Here is a 9,626-nt window from a genome sequence, read left to right on the forward strand (position 1 = left end):
TTTATATGTTCTGTGTGTAAGATATATGAGAAACTAGTGTTGCATTAACATAAAAAAGGAGAGCTGTCTTTTGGTAATATCTGGAATTTTTGTGTCTATAGAGAAAGTTTCAGGAAACTCCAAGCCAGTCATTGTATCGAATAATGGTGCTTGCTGCCGACTTTGTAACCTGCTTAGCTCTTCTTATCTCCATAAAACCTATAATCAGAGAGATATCTATCTTTTGAGATATGATATGCCAGATAATGGTATCATAGACTTGTAAAACTTAATACTCTTCTGACTTATCTCCTGTGATGAAAATGTGCCAAAAGGAAAACTATATATAAATATAACAAATTCAGATTATTTTTAGAGAATATTTCTTTAGGATGATTTTTCATTTTTTCCCTTCATGTATGTCAGATAATGCTTTACTAAATTATTGTATTTGCAGTTATTTTGAAATTGCATTATAAATGGACAAAAAATTAAATTCAATAATGAGTTTCAGAAAGATCAGTTACTGCAAAATTAGTATAGATATATATCTTGTTACATATCTAAATGGCTGTGACATAGATTTTAAAATATTTTTTTAACATTTTTCTTAATGTTTATCAAATGGAAAGTCTTCCATTCGGAGAGCCCTGTCCAACCTCTGCATGTAGTGAGCACTGACATGAAAACAAAATTATGTTAATGTTTATCGTCTGAATAAATCAGGTTACTTGTTATCTCTATTTCTGATTAGCTATCATGCTACTTTGACAAGCTTTCAGTTAGCTTACATAGATTTATTTGATGCTTGTAATGTATTTATCAGAATTATTTCAAATAGTATTTTTACTTGATGTTTTTATTTATTCAGTGTTTTCCCAAAGTTGCAAGTCAATAGCAAAATGTTATGACTGCATTCTACATATTTACTGATATCTATTTGGAAGAATTTTTGTATTTTAGCTGGGAGTTCATGGACTTTCATACATCACCATTATGATTGTTAGTTCATTGATTATTATTATTTTTTTTTTTTTCTTATCTTTCTTATTATTATTGTTATTTTTATTGTTATTGTTATTGTTGTCATTGATGTTAATATTATTATTGTTATTGTTATTGATGCTGTTATTATTATTGTAATCTTTATTGTTATTATTTTTTTTATTATTATTATTATTATTATTGTTATTATTATTATTATTATTATTATTATTATTATTATTATTATTATTATTATTATTATTATTGATATATATATTTTTTATTATTATTATGATCATCATCATCATCATCATCATCATCATATTATTATTATTATTATTATTATTATTATTATTATTATTATTATTATTACTATTATTACTATTATTGCTATGATTTTAGTTTTAGTTATTATTTTTATTTTTATGATGTTAAAGATGATGATTATCATTATTATCATTATGTTTATTATTATTATGATTATTATAGTTATCAATAGTATGATTATTATTATTATTATTATTATTATTATTATTATTATTATTATTATTATTAGTGGTAGTAGTAGTATCATTATTATTGTCATAATTATTATTATTATTGTTATTATTATTATTATTATCGCTTCTATTACTATTACTATTATTATTATTATCATTATTATTATTATTATTATCTTTATTATTATTACGATCATTATCATTATTATTTTTATTATTATTGTTATTGTTATTATTATTATTATTGTTATTATTATTATTATTATTATTATTATTATCATCATCATTATTATCACTATTGTTATTATCATTATCATTATCATTATTATTATTATTATTATCATTATTATTATTATTATTATTATTATTATTATTATTACTATTACTATTACTATTACTATTACTATTACTATTACTATTACTATTACTATTACTATTACTATTACTATTACTATTACTATTACTATTGCTATTGCTATTATTATTATTATTATTATTATTATTATTATTATTATTATTATTATTATTATTATCATCATCATCATTATTTTCATTGTTTTTATTATTGTTGTCATTATTGATATTATTCTACTTCCAGTTATTATTTTTATTATTAAAAGATGATGATAAAGGCAATGATCATTATTAATGTCATCAAAATTATTTTTACATAGTCTATGATAATACAAACAGTAAATGTTTAGGAATAAATCTTTCTCTTTTTTTCAAGGTGACGTCCAATGTTGATTTATGGTTGCTAGTTCAAAATTAGTTGAAGAGATATCAGTAGGGATTCTGTACATAGGTAGTTTGCTATTGTGAAGTCATCAGTATGGAGGTGTTTAGAGAGGACATTCACATGATTTTTTACCATTTTTAGGCTTACTGAGTTAATATTTTTCAACCCAATTATTATGGCAAAAAAAATTGGTGTATGTAAAAGTGGAGCCATTTTTATTGAAGGTGCTAAGTTTTACAGTCTTTATTCAATTTGTTAACTTCTGATGATATTATACATGGAATCTACCTTATATAGCATCCCATGAAAATAAGAATAAGATGAAAAATGATATAAAGATCATAATGGGAGATGAGGTTTCTGAGAATTTTTATTCCCATTGCATTTAATTTTAAAGATAATATGTACCCTAAAGAAGGGTATTTATAGTATTACTCAAAACATATCATCATGCAATTCAGTATTCCAGAAGGTCTGTGCAATAGAAATGGCAAATCTCTACATAGGCCAAAGTTTCATTTATCAGGAAAAGCTTCATTGATAATTTCAATTAGAATTATGATCTTTGCCACTTCAAAAGGCAGGTTCTTTCATGAGGATTCAGAAAAAGATGACTTCATGACTCTATTGAATGTCCGTGGTTGGGTACATACTCAGGTGTTCATCTACCGATTCAATAATTCAGGTGATTTAAGACTTTGCACATTTCAGTCCTTTTAATATTTAGTGTAACAAAAAAAAAAAAAAAAAAAAAAAAAAAAAAATAGATATCATTCACCTTTTCTTTCTCAGAGTTCATCCCTGCCTATGCATTGATATAGATTAGCAGTTATTATCCGATAAAAGAATCCCGAATAAGAATTGAAATGTAAGTGTTTTAGAGCAAAGGTCAAAAGAACTATAGGTTGTTGTATCTCCCAGCTGTGCATCATGGTTCCAGCATTCAGTTTTATTTTATACAAATGTTTATCAGATTCTTATGTATCCTTTATTTGTTCCTTTTTTTTTATATTATTAAGATTGTTATTATTATTATTTTTGTTTTATTATTATTGTTGTTTTTATTGTTATTGTTACTGATATAATTATTATTACTACTAATATTATTATCATTATCATAAAATTGATATTGATGATCATCATCATAGACGGATTGATATTGATACTGTTATTATTATAATGAATTTTATTTTATTATTATTGTTATTATCATTAGTTTGATTATTATTATTATCATTATTATCGTTTTATTTTATTTTTTCATTATTGATATTGCTGTTGTTGTTGTTAATGTTGTTATTGCCATTATTGTCATTATTACTACTATTACCATTACTCTTATTATTTATTATAATTATTATCATCATCATTATCATCATTATCACTATCACCATAATCATTGTAGTCATCATTGTTATTGTCATCATCATTATCATGACATTGATTATTATTATGATAATTATAATGATCACGATAATGATAGAATTGTAATAATGATAATATAGATAATATTTCTTATTATAGTTATTATCATTATCATTATTATTATTATCATTATTATTATTATTATTATTATTATTATTATTATTATTATTATTATTATTATTATTATTCTCATTATTATTATTATTATAATTTTTCTTATCATTCTTATTATTCTTATCATTCTTCTTCTTCTTCTTCTTCTTATTATTATTATTATTATTATTATTATCATCATCATCATCATCATTATTCTTATCATGATTATTATTCTTATCATGATGATGATGATGATTATTATTATTATTATTATTATTATTATTACTATTATTATTATTATTACTATTATTATTATTATTATTATTATTATTATTATTCATTATTACTACTACTAACTACTACTACCACCACTACTACTACTACTACTACTACTACTACTACTACTACTACTACTACTACTACTACTACTACCAACTGCTGCTATTACTACTACTAACTACTACTACTACTACTACTACTACTACTACTACTACTACTACTACTACCACAACTACTACTACCACTACCTCTAACTGTTACTGCTACTAACTGCTAACTACTAACTACTATTACTTAATACTACAACTACCACTAACTACTACTACTATGACTACTACTAACTACTAACTACTACTACTAACTATTACTAATTACTGTACCTGCTGCTACTGCTACTATTATTATTATAATAATTGTTATTATAATTATTATTAGTTTTGTTGCTTATCATCATCATGAACTACCATAAAGGAATTATATGGTGATTTTTTTTTAGTTACTGGTAGTATCACATATTAGGCTGTTTTATGGTTATTGTCCATTATGAACCATATTTTTCCTTTTTTACTTCTTAATTCTTCTTTGTCTGAATGTTATCAGTTTGGTTAATATTATAGTTTTGATTATTGATGTTATTATTGTTGTTATTATTAATATTTATTATTATTATTATTATTATTATTATTATTATTATTATTATTATTGTATTTGTGGTTATTATCATTAATTTTTTTGTGGTTATTATCATTAATATTATTATTTCATATTGATATTATTATTATTATTATTGTTATTATTGTTGTTGTTATATTTTTTTGTTATTATTATTATTACTATTATTATTATTATGATCATTGTTAATATTTCTGTTAATATTAGTATTATCATTATTGTTGATACTATTATCATCATTATTACTTCAGCAAGTGATTTGTGTTTCAAAGGATTATGCAAAAAATTGCCAAGTGTACCAAACAACTATGTCCTAAATACTAAGTGCTCTAATTGAAAATCTGCATGGTGGGACCTGAAAATTTTATGATAATTTTCTGGACTCTTGTTGAATATTTGGTATAAATTGTGCATTCCTTCACCTGAGCAAGATTAAATTTAATAAGCCTGTCCTAAAGGGGTAAGAATCAGTTTCTGGAAAATAGTGGATTACAGAAGATAGTTTATTTATCAATACATACATGACATAAAATCTTGTGTTAATTAACAGCAGCAAGGTAGTAAATCATTTGAAAATGTAGATACTAAATGCTTAGAAGTATACAATAAATATTCAGGTATTGGGGGTACTAAATTATTTGATACTAATAAATACGACTTTGGACATGTTATTACGAGATAATTTCAAAATACAAATGTAATTGTTTCTGAAAAGATTAATGGGAGATTAAGACAACTGGCAGTGTAAAGAAAATTTAAGTGTTGTTCATATAGGTCGGTATATAATCTTTTTGCATTGGCAGTCACTATCAGAATAGATTTATGAACCCATTACTTCATTTATAGTTATATCTTTTCGTTCAAGTTTTTCACTGATAGATTTATTAATGAACTCATTATTTCATTTAGATTAGAAATTAATTGCTTAAAGTGGAGAGGTCTGATTGTGAATTGATATCAGGTGTTATCCAAACAGATAGTTAATTAAGATATTTTCCAATTAGTTTTATTATGGAAGAATATGGTAATTTGATAAGAATTTGCACTTTTGAGTTCAGATTTGATTATTTCCGATACTTGTTAGGGCTTGATAATTTATCAGTTAGAGTATAGAAAGTAAAAGTAATGTTTTTATTGGTTATCATACCTCATAACAATGATGAGGTAATGCTTTTAAGATTAATTGATTAAGGCAATAAAAAAGGAGAAAAGTAACTTAAATAAAAATATATTGGGTCAGTCAGTCAAGGTCCTTATTTATAGTGTTTTTATTATTGTTATCATTTTTATTATGTAGTCAGTCTATCAGGGTCATTATTATTAGTAGTAGGAGTAGTAGTATATTAATATTATTGTTGCTGTTATTATGATTATTTTTGTTATTGTCATTCTTGTTTAATTAAAAAAAAAAAGAATTCTTATTATTACTTTTGTTGTTATTCCTCTTGTAGTTAATAGTACTATTGATATTGACTTCATCATAATCATCATCATAACTCTTATTATTTTCATTGTTCCTGCCTAATCACTTCTATGTTAGGCAGTTATATATCTGAATCTTGTTTTGCTTTGATCTGTTCAATATTTTGTGTTATCGGCTGAAGACCATTATTAATTATAATCCCATTAATAGTTATTCTTTCTGGTCTTGTTCTTTCTATTTTTTAGATTTTTTGTTGTGATTTATCCCAATTTAATTATATATTTTCTGTCGAACTATCACGTATTATTTGTCTGCTTTCATGACGACAGTAAGGAAGTTCATTAATACTTAAGGTAAAAGATCAAGAGGTTTGATTGTATGATTGTGGTACAGTAAAGGATACTTTGTGATACTGAGGATTGTACTACTAGGAAGTCAGTCTGTAAAAGCTATTTGTTTTTGATACATTCTTATTTGTTAATATTATTATTATTATTATTTTTTTATGTATGTTTGTTGGGGGGGGTGAATAAGTGTTCATATATAATCTGTTCAGAATGCATAATGTGTGATAAGAAACACGCAAACACAGGATTTTTATTTTTATTTCTGTCTTTGCATGTCTTCTCATGCCATGTTATGTCTTTTCCTGTTAGTGAAGAGTTTTTATTTTTAGACTGATTGTGTTTTTGAGAGAGGAAAGGGATTCAAAAAATAATTCTAATCATCCTAATGCTTGACTTTGGTGAGAATGCAATCATCACATGTAAGAGATTAAGTTCTCTATGAATATGATAGATTGGGGTATTGTTTTACTGAAGTACGAAGAAAAAAATGATGCCTTAAAAGTAGGAAGAAAAACAAGAATGAAAAATAGGAACAATTTGGAAGCCTTGGATGAAAAATTTATTGTTTTTCGCCAGGGACATGTTGAGGAAAGGGGGGGGGGGGATGCTTGAAACCCCATGGCTTTATCCATTATCATATATCTTCCCTTATTTGGTCAATAAGGGAAGAAATTTGCCCACTTTGTTGGCAAATTTATGGCTGGCATGCCCCCCCCCAAAAAAAAAAAAAAAAAAATATTAGATGTGGTCTTCATATTTTAAATGAATGTTCTTGTATAGTAAAACAAAAAAAACAAAAATTCTAATAGGCATTAAGTATCAGAGTTCTCATTGATGTTAGAAACAGATTCCTTGACATTTTTGAGAAATGCCAAGTAAAAGAGTTTCCTGTATGAACTACAGTAATAGGAAAGATTTGTTTCTGATGTGAATCATTTAAGCTGTTTTAGTAAACAGAACACTGAGGCACACATACTCACATACAATCACAAATATGTATTCACTCATACAGATAAAAATGCAGCCCCCACACAGGCACATACCCACATTTACATAGACATGCACATTGATATTTAGATGCTTACACACACACACACACACACACACACACACACACACACACACACCCACCCACCCTCCCAAACACACACACACACACACACACACACACACACACACACACACACACACACACACACACACACACACACACACACACACACACACACACACACACACACACACACACACACACACACACACACACACACACACACACATGCACACACATGCACACACATGCACATGCAAATGCACACTCTCTCTCTCTCTCTCCTCTCTCTCCTCTGTCTCCTCTGTCTCCTCTCTCTCCTCTCTCTCCTCTCTCTCCTCTCTCTCCTCTCTCTCCTCTCTCCTCTCTCTCCACTGTCTCCTCTCTCTCCACTGTCTCCTCTCTCTCCTCTCTCCTCTCCTCTCTCCTCTCTCTCCTCTCTCTCCTCTCTCTCTCTCTCTCTCTCTCTCTCTCTCTCTCTCTCTCTCTCTCTCTCTCTCTCTCTCTCTCTCTCTCTCTCTCTCTCTCTCTCTCTCTCTCTCTCTCTCTTTCTCTTTCTCTCTTTTCTCTTTCTCTCTCTCTCTTTATGCCTCTCCCTCCCTCCCTTTCATCCTCTCTCTCACCCAACCTCTTCCTCTCTCTGTCTCAGGTATTCTGGTTGCAAATTATATTTTTAAGTTGATACTGATTGCAAACTACCTGAAGAAGAAGTAGCTGTTCCTATTATTTTTTAGATAATTGGGCTCATTTGCATATCATATATCTGTGAGAAACATTGATCGTGAAAGCAGTGCAATGAATTATTATATTTTTATACAGATATTGTGTCATTGTACTGTACCACATTTAATTTCATAACAGAATGCATAAGTAGGTATTTGTAAGAAATATCTACTATGAACACAATGGGTGTATTAAAGATGAGAGTGAGCATAATAGGTTTCCTGCCACTGTAATAACGCTAGAGTGTTTGGTCATTCTTGAGGTGGGTGCAAGTGATTTCATAAATTGATGCAATAGTTTTGATGATGATGGTTGATGGTGATGGTAATGGTGGTGGTGGTGATGATGCTGGTGGTGGGGGTGATGATGATGATGACGATGACAATGACAATGACGATAGTGAATTATTATACTTTTTTTGTTGGGCATGGTTCTTTATATCTTGGTCAGTGGTTTGAGATGTTGACTGATAAGATTAAATATGGATGATAAGAACAATCATCAGAGATATGGGAATTATTAAAGTTTTTCTATCGCAAGTGTGTCCTCTGTGAAAGGGCCTTTAATTAAGAGAGTCGTGCATTTAGTATTTGTTATCACAGAGAAGAGAAAAGGGTAGCAATTGATGTGATCATGCATCTTCTTTGAGTCAAGTGATTTTGTCCTGCGTTTTAACAGCCAAGGGTCTAAACTGCTCCCTCTCGTATGGTTTCAGCTTTCAGTAAATGTGTAGTCTTGATGAAATAGGTTACTTCATGTTACTATCTTTTTCCTCAAAGTTCTTGTCACTTAGTCGAACATCTCTCCCCTCTGGAAAGAAAACCAAGGATAAAGTTTAATATTTTTTTTATTCCAGGAGATTAACACGTTTGAAACATCTTAACAAAACCTCAGAAATTTAACTTTGTTCTCAGAGCCAAAACTTGCAACTCACCTTTAAACAAACTCTCTGGCCTCACCAAGGTCTCAGCTTTAAATTTTCCTCTCATCTCAAACTATTATTTTGCTTCAATTTATTTTGTGGGATTTACGTGTCCTCTTGGTGTACCTTCTGCTCCTCATACTGCACCCTTACCTCACAGTGTCCAACTCATTTTTCAGCTGATTTGATCTCGTTTGTTGGATTTGCCTCATGGCAGAGAGAGGTCAGAGGAACAGACCTGCCTCTTGCCTCCTACCATCACACTCATGGACTCAACTCATACTTTTATGGCCTGTAATGTACTTCACATCACAAAACTCATCACATATCCTAAAATTTACCTCACCGAAAGATGTCTATTCTAGGATTACCTCACAGTTAAACTAACCTCACTGCAAACCTTACCACAAGCCTTACCTCACACAACCCTATTGCCCACATCACGCTGCAGAAGCCATTCCCTCCCTCCCTCACTCCCTCATGCAC

General features: G+C 28.4%; 1 protein-coding gene across 2 annotated transcripts in view; it reads left to right on the forward strand.

Moving 5' to 3' along the window:
• The window catches only part of LOC122259298 (uncharacterized), a 32,992-nt gene that overhangs the window by 835 nt on the left and 22,531 nt on the right, over positions 1 to 9,626 (forward strand). The gene's annotated exons all lie outside the window — the stretch shown is intronic.

The sequence above is a fragment of the Penaeus japonicus genome, unplaced genomic scaffold, assembly GCF_977035675.1.
Source record: "Penaeus japonicus unplaced genomic scaffold, GWHDUDI00000001_assembly GWHDUDI00000021, whole genome shotgun sequence".
Classification (NCBI taxonomy): domain Eukaryota; kingdom Metazoa; phylum Arthropoda; class Malacostraca; order Decapoda; family Penaeidae; genus Penaeus; species Penaeus japonicus.